The following is a 21,982-nucleotide window of genomic DNA, read 5'->3' on the forward strand; positions in this document are numbered from 1 at the left end:
ATAAACTTTGTAAATAATGTCTATGAACCATGGCATCTTTCAAAAAGTGGTGGGGGGTGCCTATGATTGAGTGGTAAAAATTGACGCTCTTTCAATCCTGTCCCACCCCTATACATATGCATATGTATACTATTAAGACAGTATAGAGCTAAATTAAGCTAGTGCAAGATTAAGTTATTTTGAAATACAGGCTATTGTCAGACTCTGTGGAATGGCAGGAGAAATCCTGCAGCACTAAGATTATGACATCATGTAGGATGCTAAGCCCAACCACAGTGAGTTTCTGCAGTACCTCCATTAACAGCTCATTTGTAGTCAGGAGATGAAAGAATGATTCACAGGGCTCCATCTGAGAGTGAAAGATACAGTGCCAAAGATGGATGATGACAATAAAGTACAGACTACAGATATAATAAACTGGGTACTACATTGATCATCTTATGGATAAAACTTGCATACTACAGATTGAGTAATCACAGCATCGTTCAGCATCCTGTATGTGTTCTCAAGTTATCAAGGATGAACAGACAAACTAGTCAATGTAAAGTTCTCAGTTCATTTTTTTTAAGGTTTTGCCACCAAGTTTAATATGTTAACAAAGTCATCAAGTCACATACCTTCATTTATGACAGTTCCTGACATAATTAAGTTTGATATAGCTTAATAAAGGCAATGAAACATGAACCATACTAAAAAGTTTTTTTTCATGTAAAGTGGTATTCTACATGTAAATCTCCTAAATCTATGAAGTAGAAGAATAGCTTCTCTCCCACTCTTTCTCCCTCTATATATAGTAACTTTCATGAAAAGGAATCTCAAAGAAGTAAATATTCAGCAAAATTGGGTTCAATTATTGAACCTAGAGAATATAACAGGAGACCACATTACAAAATCCAATTGTAGTAAATTACAGCAATATTATTTTACTACAATATTGAACAATGCAATTGGATAATGTGAGAAAAATCAATATGCTATCTGTATACCATTCAGAGTTTCTCAACTCACAGCAAAATGAGGCCCAGGCACTGGTGTTGCTATGCTAGAAACTGTACACTAAGAAACTCTGGCACCGTTTAAGTGATTAACCGTACTATCAATCCAGCCAACATATTTCAGGCCTGGATAATCCCAAAAAAGGGGAGAGCAAGAGGAGGAGAAAAATGAATGCTGAGGTGCATAGAGGTAATCTTGCCAACCCAAATGATTGTTTTACTGATTTACAGAGTAAAGAAAACAATATATGTCTTCAGGAGTGCGGAAGGTTAACAGAGCTGCCACCAAATGCATTCAAAATGATATACAAAGCAAGCAAGTATGTCAATAAAACATACAAGACCCAAGAAGATGCTGGAAACAACATGAAATAGTGGAAATATACATTTTAGTGTGTTCTCCATGCTTCAGTAATGACAAATGCTTTATAAACGTGTTCCTGTTAAACTAATAACATTTTTTCATAAGCATTATAGCTCTCTATGGTGAGCATTCGGGGTGGGGGGGGTTCTTTGGCTTCCATTAACATTGTCTTTAGCTTGGGACACTTAACTTTCACCATGGCAAATGATCGGTGGATAAGGCCTGATGTATTTGACATTAATGCTTAAGTGTGTCCTGATGTCTCAGACTGTTTTCTTACTGGAATACTTGCTATTTGCAACACTCATATGTAAAACTGTCAATGTTTTCAAAAGTAAAAGGTGAAGGTTAAATGGAAAAAGGAAAGATGTCCTCTACACATATGGAAAACAAAAATTAAACAAGTCAACTGCGAAAAACAGGGATAGCCATTAACTACACAATACAGAATGCAGTAAACACCATGAGACAAGGAACACAATTATACGATACCTAGGACATTACCCAGTACAGTACAATATACGTTTTAAAGTCATGAACTGACCATATGTCACCACAGGAATACCCCTTTTCCCTTAAGACAATGACAAAGCAAATAAATGGTCTTCATGGTCTTAAAAAAGTACTGTAAATAACCAGTTACAGAAAAAGTGAATCTCTGCAGAATGAAATGAAGCAACTTGGAGCAATAAAAAAAAATGATGAAAGGTCTGGTTCACAGCACGGTTTGTTATTAGTGAAGTTGGTCAATGCTTGCAGATCACATTCTGTCTTTCCCCGTTATAGCACTGATGTTGCACTTAAGCAGATTTTGTTTGTAGTGTGATAAAACAGTTCAAAATGAAAGGTCTTAACATACCATATATAGCCTAAATGCGGGTTGCAGGATTATGAAGCACGGAAAACAAATTTGAAATCTGCTTTAAAGTAATAGTTTAATACCACATGTATTTAAAACAAATTTGCAGCTCACAAACTGTGGACGAAGAGGATTTTTTAAGCTTCTTTTTTTTTCTTCTTTTACTACAAGTAACTTAATGTTTTTAAAAATATAAATATAATTGTATTTCTCCAGTATAACACTTGTAGAAGATTTTAAAATTCTAATTTATTTTCTGCGAAAGACCAAAACAAGAAACAAATAAGTAAATACATACATAATTGACAATTTATATTGACAAGCCTATTATTCTTTAGATTAGATCTTCTGAATACTCTTAAAGTACATAGAATTTAAACACACACATTTGTTCTTCTGTGATGAAAGCTTTTTTCATAAAATACTTGGGAGGACTCAAGTCCTGGACAGCAAAATCAGTGAAAGCTCTTACTTTGTTCAAAGCTCTAATGATTACATGATGTCATTAAATGATAGCATAAATTAAATATATTTTTTTATAAAGAAAACAAAATATTGAAATGATTTGTCCATATAACGTTTTGTATTTTCTCATTAGCGTTTTCCTAGGAAAAGAATGAGTCTATTACCAGACTCTACTGAGTCAACATCCCTATTTGAGCAATCACACATCCTCAGTGACAGTGTTTAATAACCACGCCTTAAAGGAGACCTCACAGATCTGCATTGATTCTTTGAGAAACTACTTATTACTCATTTGTTTAGAGAAAAAAAAGTATTTTCTACAATAACCATTTAAGATAATGTGTGTGTGTGTGTATATATATATATATATATATATATATATATATATACACACACACACACAGTACAGGTCCATAAATATTTGGACAGTGACACAATTGTCATAATTTTGGCTCTGTATGCCACCACAATGGAAAGGAAACAATCAAAATGTTCTTTAAGTGTAGACTTTCATCGTCAATTTGAGGGTAGTTACATCCACGGTGTAGGAATTACACCAATTAGTATATGTGGTCCCCCCCATTTTATTGGCTCAAAAGTATTTGGACAATCTAACATAATCATGAAATAAATTGTGAGTTTCAATACTTGGTGGCAAATCCTTTGCAGTCAATGACTACCTGAAGTCTGGAACCCATAGACATCACCAGATGCTGGGTTTCTTCCCTGGTGATGCTCTGCCAGGCCTGCACTGCAGCTGTCTTTAGTTCCTGCTTGTTCTTGGGGTGTAAAAATGCAGGCTCATTTGATATAGGATAAAGCATTGGAAAGGAGCTGAAGTAACTCAAAGGAGGTTTTAGAAATGACTTGGCAAACAACATCCTATTCTACAACTTCTGAAAATTGCATTTTTTATGTAGCAGGTATTACACCAGTTAATAAATGATACCTACTTTGGGTTGCTTTGGTATTTGGAGCCTATACCCTACCTTTTGTTTAATGTCAACTGTTTACCAACCCGCTTGTTTTCTGGTGAGAATCCGGTCATTCCAGATCCCAGACCCAGCATGTGTCCTCTCGTGTGTTTTGTCTTGTGCCGCATGACTTAAAGAGTGTATCCCAGGTGAGGCAGGACTAAGTACAATCTCAGCAGAAGGCTAACTGAGGTCATGAATGCATTCCGTTTTGTCAGCAAAAACAGCTGAATACTACTGTTCAACAGTGTAATCAATGGAGTGGCAGTGTTGTCACAGGGTTTACAGCTTATATTTATATTTATATTTACAAATATTACTTACAATTGCCCTGTGAACAACTAATTCCATTTCCATGTTCTTGTTCATTGCCGTTTAATTTGAGCTTTCCAGTGTTGGATCTCTCATCCTGACATGTGCTTTGGTCGCACACACAAATGAGACTGGCGTGTCTGGAGCACAGAGGTGATGGGACATGCAATTATCCAGAGACTTTGTTTGTTTCTGGACTGTTTAACATTAATTATATTTATATTGATAAAAAAAAAATACCATATACCCTCCACCCTTCCCTTTTCTTTTTCCTAACACAAACATGAGAATATCCCTCTTTGTTCCTAAGTAACAGCACTCAGGGTTTTACACTAATAATGAAAAAATAAATAAAACAATGTAGTAGGACTTATTAATTGTAACACAGGTCAAACACCAAAAACACCAATTCCACTTTGCACTGCCCCTAATGATCCAGAGCACTTCCACTATGAGAAATTTGAAAAGCAATGTTTTTGCAAATGTTTCCATCCATCCATCTTTGAAAATGCTTATCCTGGTGAGGGTCGTGGGGAAGACGGAGCCGATCCCGGCAGGCACAGGGCGCAAGGCAGGGACCCACCCAGGAGCAACATACACAGGGCAATTTAGAGAGACCAGTCAACCTAACCCACATGTCTTTGGAGGGTGTGAGGAAACCAGAGTGCCCAGAGAAAACCCACGTGGACATGGGGGGAACATGCAAACTCAACACAGACAGGCCTCCCGAGCCGGGACTGGAGCCTGGGACCCCAGAGCTGTGAGGTAGCAGAGCTAACCACCGCGCCATCATGCCACCCCTGCAAATGTTTAATTTCTATTAATTCTGTTGTGTTGTGGGCAAATGCTGTTGTGTTGTCACTTAATGTTGTGGTGTTGTAAGTATTTTACTGTTTTCTGAAATGCAGCATTTTCAATGTTATTAGCTTTTGTTTGCTTTGCTAATGTTGTTGTGTTGTGCCCCAGAGGGACACTGTACAGATCAACTATCTGAAGGCATTTTCCCACAGGAGACAGAACATCTGTAGCTATCACTGTTGCTTCCCTCCCAAAGATTTGGTGTCAGATAGATCTGCCATTTCCCACAGTGTTTTCTGTTTTTCTGTTATAATAAAGACACATTTTTCGGCAGCTATAGTCCTCACAAAGCCAATCCTAAAGTCTTAATGATGGATATGCCATTAAACAAAGACATTATGTTTCAGCCACCCACATCTCCAGTTTTCCCCCTCTATGATAAAGTTCACAGCCATTGTTAACCGTCAACACTACCGTGGTGGAAAAACAAACACAGATTTAGTTGAAAGGTCGCTGAACAGCTAATGTAGTAAAGCCAGACGCATTTTGTTATTCCTAATATAAGACAGGATGCATAAGAGCAGTCACACATACCAAGGCATCAGGAGCAGCTTAATTCAATATCCGTGCTTCTTGGAGAAATTCAAACAGTCCTCATATCTTGAGGTCTCAGGGGTGAGGTACAGAATGCAGGACCCTTCTTTTGCTTTGTTTTCCCTTCGTATAATAAATTACAAATTAGTTCTGTGACTTTCCAGGAAAGTTTTGTTTTGTTAAACTACTCCATGCAATATAAGTTACATACGTTTCTTGTATGTTTATAATGCAGCTGTGTTTTTGAATGCATTCACTTGTATTCCTATATGTTGATGTTCATTTCCTATGCATTCATAATTTGTTCTGCTTTATCTAAAGACATATTGACTAGGTAGATACTAAATAAGAAAAAAAAAAAGGCTAAAATATGTGCCCATATCTACTGTGGTGTGTATCCCTTTAACAGCGCCCTGTTTTAACTTCAAGAAAGTCAGTGCCTTACAACTCACATGTCTCTGCATGCACTCTTGATGTGAGGAATGCAGAAACCTGCTTGAAGTGTGGGTTCTTCTGCTTGCTGGGCTTCAGGTAAACAGATCAGTACAAAGAATCAATCTGTCAACAGGAGATGTTTGAAACAGCAGCATACATTTTAGTATTTGAGTACGTGTATTCTGTTTTATAATTCAGTGGTTCCTCAAACACCGTATACTGGGGTCACCAGTCGATAGCACATGTGGTGCTGGTTCGTAGCCTAAATCGTCCTGCACCCTTTCACATTCATTTCATATCCAAAATAATAAAACAATAAGTAAACAAACAAATATTAAGAAAGTATTCAAAATGTATTCTGTACTGGTAATACATTTTCATTGGTAATAATATTGTTTTCAACATTGTCGGAGTGCACGTGTGTATGATTTAAATGCAATCAAATGTACGCTGGCGGTATAGTCCATATTGTGGCGGTCTGCAGTGTGAAAAAGTTTGAGAACCGCAGCTATAGGTGACCAGGCCCCCACAGCACAGCAGCTATCCTAAATCATGGTCCCATTTCTTTAGTGGGGAGAATAAAAGGCAGAGGAGATGCAAAAATATTTTGACAGCACATCTAGGAAACAAGGATGAACAAATGTCCTGCTCTGGTGGTGCACACTTTTACACCACGGGCTAAAAATATGTGCAGGTAATAACTGTGTGAAAATACTGAAATGAAAATAACAAGCACAAATAATGGTTTTACAGGAGCCAATACACACAGGTATGGAACACTCTTCTTCTCCAGTTGTAAATAAGCCCCAGCATCCTAAACCTAAAGTGTTAGTTTATCTCCATCAAAACCTCAAAACAAGAACCGCTTATGTCCAACTTGCAGGTAATCGGCTTCTTTCTTATAAACCATCAGGCCCATCCTAAGAAGTGTCTCCATGTGTTTACTGTGCTGTCCATTCTGCGATCTCAGCATTTGTACATTTGGTAAAACTGTGAGGCGTTTTAAAGATGAATTGTGCTAAACAGATAAGACTCCAACTTAGAAGGCAGTCTGATCCTTGTACAGCCCCTTGTACAAACTCAAATGAGGAAGGGAGTGTGGTTAGTGACATTTTTCCTTCATGCATCTGTCAGTGCACATTCATGCCAAATAAGCGAATAAGTTTGAAATATGCAGCACCTGATGTTAACCTTATGTAAGAGACAGCAGCCTCTTATGATGTGTGATCGGGATTTGTATTGGTTTCACTTCAATTACACCACTTACATAACACAAAATGGCTTTGCCTTGTCAGCTCTCACTCTAGTATGTTAAACCTGAGAGTTCAGAAGTTATTTTGTAGGGCAAACAAGCTGGAAATTACTTCTAATTAAGCTCCTTTTAGTATTACTTATGTCATATTGTTCAGATTAGTTTATTAGCTATACATTTGCCTTACTTTGACTGGTATTGACAATCATTGGTTTGAATTTGAAGGAATAACTGCATTGTTAATTAATGTATTTGCTACAGATGTTTCTACTCAGATAACATACGTGCTTAGACAATATGAATAGGTTTTACAATAGGTTGTAGTCACTTTCTCAGCTTAAAATCACTTGCGTCTTACAGAAGCTTGACCAAAAAAAAAACACCAAGTCACAGTAGCTTAATGAACCTCCCATAATGATGTCATCCACTCTCATACTACTCTGTAAGCATTATTCAGGTGAATTGAATGCTTTCTCATGGAACTAAATGCAACTCCCCATTACCTGTCCACACACAAACCCCAGTGCACATGCAATGTCCTGCAGGGCTGACTTGGTCGAGTCACCTGCTCGTCACTTATCATGACCTGACTAATCCATAATGAGCTGTTAAAAGGATTACCCAGGCAGCCTCGCAAAGCCACATCTGACAGAAGGGTGGGAGCTCACAGAGATGGAGAAAGTGGCAGGTAAAGCTGTCAAACTTCACAGAAAGTTGGGATAACAACAGTCTCAGACTCTTGTCTCTTGCAAAGACGGACACCACGCAGGCTGACTGTTTCTATGGCAAGTTTTGTCAGATTCTCACAGGTCACACATTGGTTACAAATAGCGTCCTCCACCTCAATACGTTCTGCCCTACTTGTAGGCAAGCTTGAAATAAGTTGATCAAATTAATATGGCTTACATGATTTAAACATAAATGTTTGCAAATGCACTGGGAAGGAAGATCAAATATTCTACTGCAATCTGGATCTTAGGAAGAAATTAAATGATCTTCATATTTTGCACAACGATGTAGGTTTTTTTAAACTCTTCCACTGCCTAATTGTGTGCTACAGATACCAGCTGATGTAAGTGTTAAGAAGAATCACTTAATGCCTTAACTAGTCTATCCTTTTAGCTCTCCCAGGGGGCTGGAATCAAATGCCAAACTAATTTTTCCTAGCTTGTCACCAACAAAATAATGGTTTCAAAAAAGCACATTAGCTTATAATGTGCAATATATAAAAAGCAAATACATTGCTGACACTGTACTGGTAACTGTAGTAAAGGATAAATCAATGCAGGGAAGCAGTGTAAGAGGAAACCAGCACCACATACAATGCTTGATTATGTAATTTGTTAAGCTAGCTAGTCACGTCAAAAGAGGAGAAGGGAGCAACTAAAACCTTGAGTCCATTACCTTTGTCCGTACATTAATGTTACTGACATTTGCATTAAAAAAGGAAAGCTTTCCACTTTCATTCTGAAATGCTTAGAAACACAAAGTAAAAGGCTTCTAGCTCACATTTCTTATTGTCTTTAAAACTTAGACATACCAATTCTAGGAGGAATCAGGGGTCAGGGAGGGGAATGCTTCATGTCATCCACATACAGTAAATTAAAAAGTCCATGGATGTCAAATGTCTTCCTGTGCAGCTGAATATCATGCTTCCATTTCATCGGCTTTTCACACTGCGGCACGGCTGTTTGTGGTATTAAAATATGAACTATACAGCCAACATACATTTAATTGCCTTAAAAACATATACACATGCATTCTTAGTAAAAAGAAAAGAAAATGTAATTACCAATAAAAATGCAATACCAATAAAGAACACTTTAAGCATTTGGAATTATTTTCTTAATATTTTGATTTGGGTATTTTTAATTTTGGATTTGAGAATAATGGGATAGGGTGCAGGACGATATATGCTATGGACCAGCACCAGTGTTTGGGAACCACCGGTCTAGGCAGGACGTTGGCCTAGTTTCATGTTGTAACACATTGTTTTGCTTTTTTTTCCCTAATATTTTGTTTGGGAACAATGCAGTGCAGCCTGACCATAACACAGTGTCCAGGAATTAACTTCAAGCACTGTTTGAATAGTGAACATCACATCTATAACAATTAAACACAAATAAATATACATTTCAAGGCAAATGATGAGAACATTTGAATACAACAGTGCACAACAGGGACACCAGCCCAGCCTCATTACTCTCCCACTGCAGAGCTTGTCTGATGATTTGCAGTATAAAACTAACCTGAAACCCGAGGCAAATGCAAACAGTAAAGTATTAAATAGCCAAGTGATCAAACAGAAACATATCACATACATCGCCCCTATGAAAACATGCCATCATTGAGCCAATTGTGGATCATGGGCTTTACCAACTGTTTCAGCCCAGCAGTCTTTAGCTGAATTTGTAAACTACTGCTAAACCAACAGAGCTGGCCACTATTTCAAGCTGTAAATACAGGCTTTTCTGAATAGTTCATTACAAACTGTTGGGGAGGAAACAATAACCTGGTCAGTCAGGAAAGCAAATTCAATATATGTTGATGCATCTTGTACAAATAGCCTAAATGAATGCACAACTGAATACATAGACTAAACAAATAAATACAGCGTTCATGTCTGAAATGAAACCCTTCATGCTGCATTATAATTAAAGTCAAATGCATCCTATGAACCTGGTCCTTCCAGCTGAATCAGAGTTGGAATTGTGGCCTCTAGGTGGATCTTGCTGTTAATTATTGTTTAGATGGATTAAACCATAACATATTCTAAGCATTTGTGTTATTGTCAATATATTATTGTTTGTTTTAAAGAGTCAGCCGATTTATATTATTATTATTTAGTTTGTTAAACTGAGGGTTTACTGTATTTGTGATTCAGAGTTTTGTGAAAAGGTGAGTTATACTGAGCTGGTCTTACCTTGATGTACAGGTGTTACACACAGGTGAAGGTAGCTTTTGTATTACTGACTGAACAGTATCTAAACTGCATTTTAAATGTTGTTGAAATTTTCCTACAATTTAAAATCCAAATTAAAATACTAATATTTCAGCCTATATGCAAATACCAAGTGAAATGCAAATAGCTCTGAGTATTTGAATGCCATTTAAATTAACTTGAATCCTTTCTCAGGATTGGCTGATCTTCTGAAACATTTATATTTACACTCCTCCTCCTGCAGCATTTTTGACCGAATTGCTAAATCAGTCACATGACCTTTACCTTCCCATCACTACAGTGGGTCTTTTATGGTGAATATGTGGGATGTTGCCTTTTTTTTTTGTTAACCTGACTTATTTTTTCCAGTCCCACAAATAGAACACAATTCACACTAAAAAAACTCTCTCACTATTTCATACCTGGAAAGATTGTAACAGTTCCTAATCAAAAAGTATAACAGGAATAGAAAAAGCATTCAGTGTATTCCTAAGTTTTCCAATTCATCTTCTTCACTAATTTCACTGACAGCTCACAGCAATGTATTCCTCCCTGTACTTAATTTAGCCAGGGAGGATCCATAAATAGACAATGGCTTCACATGGGTAGTTAAATTATCTTCTGTATTCTGTTTTAAACTGAGAGAACAATTGCGAGTAAAACCTTGTTAATAAAAACTGTAGCACAAAACAAGTACAATATTACAAAGGATTACTCTTATAAATCAAAAGAACTGAGATTGAAACTTGATTTGCAAAATGAAAAAGCCAAGTTATGTAAAGGCTGTTGAAACCAGTAAACAAAGAGCTCCATGAAGTATTTAAACCATATCAATTCATTTTACTTTTGCCTGTTGACTGACTTCAGATGAAACTTATCTTCGGGAGGTAAAAAGCAAGTTTTTGGTCCATGTGTCAGATACAATCAGTGTCAATGATCACTCATTTGTTGGCTGAAGGTGAAACTTTTTTTCCTCACACTAAGTGAAAAAACAAACAAAACTTAAAAAAATGACAGTTAATATTCTGCTGTATTTCTATGGAAGCAGGGAGATCAAATATACATCTAAATATACTTCAAGATTCCCTTTGGGATCCTGGGAAGGTGACTTTGTGTGCAGCAGTAACTATTTTGACTGCCAAAACACAGTATGTTTGCTGACATGTTCTGTGGAGAGACCAAACCACATCTAGTGAACTCCACTAAAAATAAGGGAGGTTCATTGGCAGTGCAAAGATTAAAAGCAATGACAAAATGACGTTTCAGTCCGCACTTAAAATCACACAAGAAGCAGTCCCTGATAACTTAATTATTCAAATTACGAACTGCAATAGGTATCGGAATGCTATTCCAATGCCACATTATTGCGGCTAATTAAAGCCTACTTCAGCACTAAATAGATACTGTGCACTTATGAAACCTGCAAATGGAAAAGGTAAATTGCATTCAGCTTGGGCTCGAAAATTATTGCCAGAGTAAAGCCCTTTATAGGCCAAATGATGAAGGTTATTTTGGACCTATGAATAAAGCCTATTTAGAATCTCAGGCACCTCGTCTTTAATGACCAGGCCTAAAAGGTTAAACAAAACTCTCCTATCCCTTTCGTATCATGTAGATTGGCCTTGGGCAATGTACCAATACAATTAGCCTATAGATTTATCAGGATCAGTGATGCCAAAATAACAAGGAAGTGTGGTAGACTCAGTGAGGGAGGGGTGAGGGAGCACTCGAAGGCACATTTCGGGGAGGAACGCACACTTGTTCAACGATATCTGGACACCTTGGACAGTCCATAGGATTAACTTCATAACATTTAGGAGGTAACATCAATGCATGTCCCTACAGCAAATGCATTTGCTTCATTTTAATTGGTTTACAGAGCATTACAGAGTATTTCAAATGTTACAGTACTGAAATAATAAGCCCCGTTCAGCTCAGCTATTGTTGAACTGATGTGTCTACATGCAAACTGCCACTCTAACGGTCAGTAACGGTTTCAAATGCATCAACTGAAGCAGAAGATGTACACATTTCCATCTGTCCGGCTGAAAGGGAGTGCATCCCCTACTTTCCAGACACATAAGTTGGTTTCCGTCATAATTAAAAATGACATCAGCATGTTCAGTACAGGGAGTAATGAAATCACGTATATCTGCCAGATCTAAATAGTCCCTTTCAAATATCTAACATTTACTTTGCATGTATCCAGCTCAGAAAGAGAACGATGTCATCTTACTGGGCAGTTGCCAGGATTGTGAATGATACATGAAACAGCTTCTATGGCAACACAGAAAGAATCAATTGAGGATCAAGAGGAAGTGACAACTAGGTTGAAATATATTTGTTTCTTTGATAGATGACTATGTGCAGTGTTTTAAAAGACACAGCAGGCCAAGAGCATGCTAAAACTAACTTTAGTGACTTTTTAATTATTAAAAGTACTGTTGATTCCATGAAAAGTTAGACATAAGACCAATCTGAAAGGGCTGCAAAGCCAAAAGGATAACGTCAGAATTCCCCAAAGGTAATATCTGTTCACTCTCTTTTTGATTTGGTGTCATAATTTCCAACAAAGAAAAAACTGTGATGGTTTATGGGAAATAAAATGTGTTTTTGGATTGTTCATTTGTTTGTCTATTTGAGGTAAATCCAACTGAGCTGTATTGAATTACACACTTGGTGCTATATCATGAGATTTTATATAATTTAATAGGTGCCAATAGTAGCTGCTTCCTCTGCCTAACGTAGACCAACCAGACTGGCAATGAGACTGGCCACGAAAACTGACCAACCTGAAGCAGTTGTTCTAATAAGCAGCCATTTTAAACCACAGTTCTGTATATGAGTGCACTATGTGATTTGCTTCTTTTAATTGTTCTTAATAGTAATTTGAAAATGGTGCACGTAAATGCTTGTAACCTCATCACAGAGAGCTTCTACACTCTGTGATAAAAGTTCGACCTCCCTTCTATAGTACACAGAAAAAACAAGGCTTAGGCTGCATAACAATCTATAACACTAGATACATGTTTATATATCAATAACGCCTTGTATAGAAACTATGTATAGCATTTCTAATTAAGAACCTCAAAGAAAACTGCAGGGCTAGAAGTCTATTGCTATCCCTTCTTGGGGTCTCATATGTCAGAATGAAGTCAATCTTGGCCTGATCTGAACTCGGCAGGGGAGGCCTCAGACTAAAATAAATAAATGAGGCACTTCCATCTGAAACACTTAACCCTCTACCTGGTCTGTTACCGCCGTTAACATAACATTGAAAGTTTTCTATTTCCTTTTGTTTTCTCAACATTGTCGACATTGAAATTTGCTTTTAAATTGCTTTATCTTGTCTTCTGTAACATTCTCAGTGTTTTAGCTCAATTTCAAATCAAACTGATTATAAATTTTTGTGTACTAACTCTTTCGCCTGGAGAAAAAGAGCTTGTGAAGTTGTATTTCAGAAGTGACTGTTACAACACAGTGTGGGAGAAAGGAATGGTAATGTGTTCAGAAACTGCTATGTGAGGGTGGCTGCAGCAGCTCGCTAAATTCAGAAGGACCAGCACAGGCCTCTGCTGTAGCAGCTACTTATAGTGCATATAGCATATGGGATAGTATAAAAATAGACAGCAATGGGTGAGCTGAATGCTCCAGTTGTGCCGCAGTAGCTGTGTCATGCTGCTGTTGTGCTGTGCTGACTGTGTCATTACTGTAGCACAACAACACAGAACATTTTCTTCTGCTGAGGTAGTCTCCAGCTACTCTTGCCTGCAAAAGTCTAATTCATTGATCTTTTAACAGACAAGAAAATTCTACAACAGAATAGTCAGGGAATAGTACATTAAACAAAAAATCATGTTATTCTATTCCTGATTTATTTTTCTAATGTCTGTCCATAGTGTATACAGGATTATGCTTGTCAAACATAGACAACACCTGCATTGATTAACAAAATGAATATGAAACAATTGTCTTTTTTTCTTCTTAAACTAAAGAGCATTTCTAAAGACATACTAAAAGTTTTTCCATAGGATTATAAACTTGACGAAAGCTCGTAGATCTATATTTAACATCCTTTAAAACTAAAGATATTTCCATGCCAATTTGAGAATTTACTCCCAAGTCAACTGCTCTTGAAATTGAAATAGTTCACCCTATAACAGAAGAGACTACAGTGAGATGATGAGGAAAGATCCTGACAGGGAAACAAATCTCTGCTCAGTTTGACCAGGCATGGTGCTGGCAGTGACGAAATTCTTGATGTTTAAAAACACAAATCCTGTTCCCATGGTAATGCGCAGACAGGTTATCTGCTCAAATCCAGCAGCACAAAGTCTGTCTTCCACCTCCCCCCCGAGCCAGCAACAGTAACTTTATGTCCTTGGAAGCACAGCCTATTTTTCGGTTGCTTTCCTTAACCGATATTTGTCACATATAAAAATGGCAATGTCTCTAAGGAAGCAATAATCTACCAAAATGACAAGCACAGGCTGTCATGCATTTACACATGGGAGTAAAAATCTTTTTGACGAAAGTTTACATTATTTCCCTTTTTCCATTCTTTCAGGATTTACATACATGGTCTATTTATTTTCAGAAAATCTGGAGCAAATATAGCTCTGGAGCTTTGGGGGGGGGGAGACTTAAAACAAAGAGAATTGTGCCTAGTAGGTCCAAATGCATCATGTTCAGGTTTCAATTCGCAGATCACACCCATGTTTCTTACAATAGCTCTGCATATGCCGTATGAAGTGGCTGTTTTCCATTTCTGAATATATTCCGCTTCTAAAATAGGAAGAGGCACACAACTGGTGGGGGTAGAGTATTACATAGGGTCAGGTTCCATTCCAGGAATTCCTTTTGCTAACCTAGAACACACCAGACTCCACGCTTAACCAGCCCCCAACTCCAGCACAAGGCGCACTCCTCTTATACAATGCAGCCGGCCACAGTATCAATATAGGTTCACCTCACAGAGCAAGTCTGCATCTCTGGTCATTTATTTCCAGACAAACTGAGAAAGGTCAGATGTAGGACTTTAAAATGAATGTACAAAAGATAAAAGGCCATTTTATAAGGTCCCACAGACAAGGAAAGAAAAGATAAGGCAGATAAGAGGTCATTTCTTTGGTTCACTGACCAAACATAGTTTTCATTCAGCCCATGCCAAACAATTACTCCGAGATGCCACATTAGAATCTGCTTCAGCAACTGAAATAAAAGACCAGCTTATAGTGTCTCATCCACTCACTGCTGTACTCAGCAAACAAGAGTGATGTACGCAGAGAAATATGTCAAATTACATAAGTGAAAGTTCACTTGCCATCAGTGTTAATGATCTGGAATCTGGTATAATTAGTCAACTTGCCCATTTTGCAGACAATACAAACAGTTTGCAGACACTGTACAATCCGCCAAGTAAATGCATAATGATGTAGATACTATGCAGGACTGTGCAGACAACTGGCACATTCAATTGAAAATAGACAAGTGCAAAAATGTCAGACATATTTAGAAGAAATATAAGATGGTTGGCAATGATGTTTTAGAAGAAGCTTATGAGAAGTATCTATGACATATCTTTGTCCTATGCCCTAGATAGTGTGCAAAGAACAGTGAACTGGGCCATTTTTGGCCCCAGAGATATCTGCTGCACACACAGGTTAGAAGAACTGAATATTTATTCACCTTATTCTGGATCAGATAAGATTTGAATAGAAGCCATTGAAATCAGGAAAGGTGACAAAGCTAACCAACAAGAGAACTTCAAGATGAATCAGAATCTGAGGAAACAAGTGCTAATTAAGAGGAAGGGAATTTCAAATGCATACCAGAAGGCACTTCCTTACAACAAAGACTTGTGGGTGTCTGGGACAAGCTACCTAGCCCTGTTGTTGATATTGATTCCCCAGGATCCCTTAAGGAAGAGCTGTTATAAATGGCTACTTTCTCCATAGTTAAAAAATCATAAAAACCAAAATTGAGGCTTTTGTGGGCCCATTCCACCATGCCTAGCGTGGGACACATGCGTAAACGTTTTAATTTTGGAAGTCTTTATTCTTGACATGTTCAGTGAACAAATGTTTATTGAAAGGCAACGCGTTACCTCATAAATGCCAAATTAAAAGATGTTTCCACTATTTTTCAAAAGAGGTTGCTGCTGGAGATTGTTCTCCTCAAGAGAAACAGTCTGGCCTTGGCTACAGAACACTGTTAAAAAATATATATATACTGTTTGAAAATTTGGCCGGATTGAATGAACTCTTAAACTGGCGTGTCAGCCAAAATAAAGAGCCAAGTCACAGACGCCCCAACATCCAGAAGTCTGCTTTGCTACATAAACACTGCTGGGACAGATAGTGATCCAACTCAACTAATAAATTACTCTGGAAATTCTTGCCATTTTGACATCACACTTCAGTATTTAGCTTTCCTTGTTTCACAAATCATCACGGTTCTGGATTTTGGTTGCAGAAGGCCTTCTCATACTAAAACAACCACTCTTGACAGGGAGAGGACGTAAACAACACAAAAATTGGCACCCAAATATGGAGCAGTCAAAGGCCAAGCAGTTACATGATTGCTGGGGCAATTGAGAAACACGCAGAGCCAGACACAAGCACTCATACAGAAGGCTGCTATTTGTACCGTGGGGTGTGGAAGTATTGTGGTATAGCGGGACAAATCCAGCATACAGGAAGGTGCTTATCTTAATGTGGCAGGACTCTATATAAATGAGCAGTCAAAGCGTTTGTGGTCAACAGCAACAATGGAGGCAATGGTCTCACACAAACCTGGAAATTAGACTTTGGAACTGAAGCTACAACAGCACTCTACTCTAACTGCTAATTAGTGGTTTAGTGATCACAAGCAGAACACCTAAGCAGTTTCCTAACCACAGTCACTTTCAGGCTATAACCCAGGCCTAACACCAAACAGACACTTTTGTTACCATAGAGATTTAAACAGACACAGTCCCACAAAAAAATTAATCACTGCATAGAGGTTGTTGTTTTTCTGTGCAAGAAGATGACTGTTTGAAGAAGTCTGTTATTCTACCTCTGTTCTCTGGTCTAGAGCAGGCAGTTTTAAGTGAAAGCTCCATAACTTGCGTCTTGTCCTAAACTGACTGGTGCAACGCTGCAGGTTCACAGAGAGGCCAGCATTGGCTCACAGATGCCGTTATGCTCCCTCATGACTTTGTCTCTCTTCGCGACTGCATGAAAGATGATTTGTTTAGCTTTACTTCATTTTTCATGTCTTTGCTTATCAAATTGCCATTATGAACTGATGTTAAAAAGCTTCAAGTCCTGACACGTCTCATACATGACAGTGCGTTATTTCTTGCCACCTGTGGACATGAGCAAGTAATCTTTCGGAAAGGGTCGTGGGTTCCAGTTGCAGGCCAACAAACAAAAAAGAAAAGAAAAAAAGAGCAGCACGGAATAAGAAATCAGACTACAGGAGCCCGTTGAGAACAAAGGAGTGTTTTACTGACTACCAACCTGACCTTTCATGTAGTGGGACCTTCACGATCTCCTTTTAAACCACCTTTCTAATCACCTTGGAAATGACAGGACTTTTTCTATCAAAGCAAGAATAAAAAATAAAAAAGCTGTTGCTCAGCCCCCTTCCCTACCCAGTACAAATCCCAGGCACAATCAGAACTGGGTAACTACAACCCAACATTGGCACAAACGCCTCTTATGAACAGCTCTCCTGATTGGCTCAAAAAAGTCTTATAGTCCAGACAGCACTGATTCCAATCTGGACTGTGATAGCTGATTTGTGACAGGAATTTTCCCACGGGGTATGTGTCACACACGTGCCTAATTTTGCCATTAGCGGGCATGTGATGGCATGAGTCAGCCAGGATTGAGAGAGTTTGGCGTGCAACAGCAACCCCTTGAGCTTACCAAATGCCTGTAGCGCTATCAGTGAGAGCTGTATCTGTCCTCTTTATGATGCTATAGCCCTTCTCTTTGTGTTTTGAGCTCACAATGTGAAAAGTTGATTTGTATGCCGATTCCAAATTGGGGGTATATGAAAGAAAAAATATTGGTTATTACCAATAACTGCAAGCGCATATAAAATTAGCTATAAACGTCCATGTTAATGTAGCACAGATGAAAAATATAACTGTCTTGCCCATTTTCCCCCATGGTTTCAGTGGTATGATCCAGATGCACACATTGCTTTTATTTTTTTCAGCTGTGAAGTGAAAGTTTTCTGACATACTGTTGCATACCCGTTGATTTACAGCAGAAAGGGCTTCAGACATTAACTAATCCATACAGGCCGCCAGGGCAGGCAGGATTTACGTTCCAGCAGACAGACACAGAGACAGACCCACTAGTTCATAGCGTTGGCTCAAGGCCAGCGGACCGGCTCATGACTGGCCATTTGTCTGTGCCCGCCTGAATGGCTGCTGCTAGAATTCAATTAATAGTATAGAAAATCCATGCAGCACATTTAAATGATGTTCGCAGAGATGAACGCTAATTCCTCCCTCAATACAGAAATGGATTAGGCATCGTACTGCTGCCCAAAAATAGAAGAGGGGGAGCACCCCAGCTTTTAAAGAACATTTTGCACTGTTGTCATGACAATCCAGTCAAAATATTAGTTTGTGAAAACTCACTTTAAAAAAAAAAGTGTTTTCTGACAACTTTGAAAGCCTTTTTATTTTCTGAAAATAATTTCTAACTATTGCTTAATCATCTCTAAATGTACAGAATGACAAGCATTGCGAGATGATTTCCCTGCTTCTCAAAGGCAAACTGACATCCAGATTTATTCAGAAACATCTCTTGTAGGCAGTCAGTAGTTGGGGGTAAAGGTTAATCCCTATCCCTACATTTATGCAGGCATTTAACTTGTCAGTTCATTATTTTCCAATTGTAACCCTTTCAGTTTTTTGTTAACAGGGAGCAGGCCCTAAGCAAGTGAAACACACATTTTCAGTTCTTTCAGCTACATTGAATATAATTATTTGCATAGCCCCATCTCACCCCCATCAATAAATAGATGCTGAATTATGCTTTGCAGTGTAGAAAAAAGCTTTGAAATCTCAGGGCTTCAAAACATCCAAGAACTAAAAATGCATTTTTAGCCGTTAGGTTAATTTGGGTTTCCTGTCAGGAATTCCCTTGTTTTCCACAGTTTATTCAGGGTGAACAACAAACAAGCAAGTAGCTGTAAGTTGCTTCTTAAAGCTGTATTATTCAGTCTAACAGTGAAATAATTTAGCTAAAGGGAATAAAGGTGTCTAGAAATCATTACAAATTTCGTTTTATTTTATTTTTTTGTATCATGCCACTTTAAAAAATGTTTTCCATTTTCTCAGCCTTGCCCATTGTGCATTGAAGTCTTTGTGCCTGGGCCAGACCAAGTGGTGCACATCTTTGGAAAGTTCAGCGAGGTCAAACAAAGCCTGATTTGGTTTGCTGCCATTTTTCAGCAAAGACATTTCAAAACAGCACAGTACATTTATATGTCAGCTGAAGTTTTGTCCTTTTTTTTTTTTTTTTTACAGAATATACGATTCTACAACATTTAAAAGCAATCCCTCAAAAGACAACCACATTAATTTGGTTATGTCATGCTTGTGCTTATCCAAGGATATTACAGGTTACAACAACAGATGTCAATACATTACATCTTCCTGTCTTTGCAGGAAAGAATCGCTATTGTTATCTACTATTTGATAACTGCTAGAATGTGTGCAGTCCTTCTGTGGTTTTAGTGGGGAGTCTGTTTTCTAAATTTGGTGTAGATTCTCAGGTTTGAATTTTAGTGATATCAACACAGCTAATGGGTTCAGAAATCAAATATTCAAGTTCAAGTAGAATTATCATCTTTAATATTTCAAACAAAACATGAATGTGATTCACACCTTGGTTCCAAACAGTTACACAAAATCCTGTCCTTCAACAATTTGTGTCTTCAAATGCTATAATAAGCTGAAAAGAAGTCACAGCATTTGTAAGAAAAGCCCTCATTCTGAGAAATGTAAGAGGACAACAGACACTGGTATTAGGCTAGGAATTACAACAGACTGCATTAAGGGAAATAATTGCACGGATCAGTAATTTACCATGATCTCATTTATTTGCACACATACCAGGAACTGAAACAGTACAGGAGATCAGCTGTAGTGTGTGCCATACGTAACCAAGCAAAATAAAGATATGTTGAGAACGTATATATCGTAAAATGTTAGAATCAGATTAGTAAGTATGATTAAGACTTAGATTAAGATTAAAAAAGTAAAGGAATAGAAACCTAGTAAAATACACTGCAAAAATGATTGGATGTTACTTTCTGCTTCATACAATTGCAAGCAATTGTTTTCAGTATTTAAAGCTAAGGCATGTAGGCTAAATAAACTGATTAGAATGATATATTATGAACTTCAGTTCTAGCTTGCACTGATTTTGAGGTAGATCTGAATCCCCCCTTGTAGATCAAGGTTATTTTAACAGTTGGAATTCTAATGCAACACCCAAAGTTGCTTATAATTGATTTAATTGACAAGAAAAACAAAGTTTAGGTAACCTTGTTTATCCATAATGTTTTCATTATAAAAATTCTGTATTTCTGTGCCTGTCAGTTGGTTTCATTAGCTGTAAGGCAAGCCTTTATAAGGCTAGCACAAGTCTTATCTGCAGCAGGAATTAAACATGTGGTGTCCCCATGGCAACATCAGTATTTCTACGATGGACCATGCCAATACTGCAAACAGAGAAGCTGAATTCTCCAAAAATAATTCTTACTGCTGCTGCTGTCTCCGACCACATTTTTAAAAAGCCCCTTTAAATAAAATTAAAATTAAAAACTGTCTTCAAAGATCTACCGATGTGTCACAAAGAAGAGGCCTAATATGACTATGGAACCCTAAATGTGAACCCTAGGGAATAACTGTCTGCAGCCCCTCCTTGACCGCACTATTGTTGCTGTCACATTAAACCTCCTGAAACCTGATATCTGACCAGAGGCTCATTTGGAGCCATATCACCCAATAACTGACAATCTTCCTAGATGACCAACTCAGACATTTATGTATTTTCTCCCTCACTTGTGACATTATGGCGGACTGAAGTATACAAAAAATGTACACAAAACAACTGCTTTAAAATGATTATTTCCTGGGTGATTTCTACCAGTAATGACAGACACAAAAAAGCCACACCCTTCTAGTTACAGCTCTAAAAGCTTCATAACTGCCACGAAGGGATTGTCAGAGTAACCAGTGATGTCGCCATGTGCATCTGAGAGCTGTCTGGGTCATTGTTTTAGTCTGCTCCGTATATTCACACCAAGCAGTGTGTTTTTATGGTAATCACACGATGGAAAGGTGTTTACAAGCAACATCAGCTCTGGCCGTTACCTCTGCAGTCCACCCCCCCACCCCAGCCAGTTCCTAGTCCTACGCCCTGTGGCACAAAGGCTTTTAAGCAGCTGATAATAGAGCTGCAGCTAAGCTTCACGTTAAGAGACTCAATCCTCTTGCACAAACAGTCCGGGCCCAGCCAAGCTAATTAGTTGCCTTTTGTAACTAAGACAAATAACAGGAATTTGGAAATATGTACGGCACCAAGGAAGTGCTGTAGACTGTGGCGCTGTGCCAGAGATATGCCTATGCAGACACCAGCATTGGCCAACACACACCCTGTACGGCACTATCTTCCTGGCCTCTTACTTGGACATGTACAGGTTATGTGGGAAGTGTAATTGTAGTCTTCCAAGTCTGCTGGGAAGTTAAAAACAAAAACAGCCTCTCTATTGAGTCTGTAAAACACATTAACAGTTCTGCTTACACTGAACAAACTGACCATTTTCTTGTTTAAGGGAACAGAACGTGTTCAGGCTTTTGGGCTGTGGCTCAGCAGTGCTAGCCCCAGAGGAACAGAAAGAAATAGTATGTTACACTTTTCCTGTCAGCACAGAACAAGGCTTAAGGAAATACAATCTTCATTATAATATATATAATA

At 38.1% G+C, this 21,982-nt stretch overlaps 1 protein-coding gene across 1 annotated transcript in view; it reads right to left on the bottom strand.

The window, feature by feature from the left end:
• Nucleotides 1-21,982, bottom strand: part of mfhas1 (multifunctional ROCO family signaling regulator 1) — a 52,573-nt gene that overhangs the window by 26,453 nt on the left and 4,138 nt on the right. The gene's annotated exons all lie outside the window — the stretch shown is intronic.

This window comes from Amia ocellicauda, chromosome 8 (assembly GCF_036373705.1).
Source record: "Amia ocellicauda isolate fAmiCal2 chromosome 8, fAmiCal2.hap1, whole genome shotgun sequence".
NCBI classification, from domain to species: Eukaryota; Metazoa; Chordata; class Actinopteri; order Amiiformes; family Amiidae; genus Amia; species Amia ocellicauda.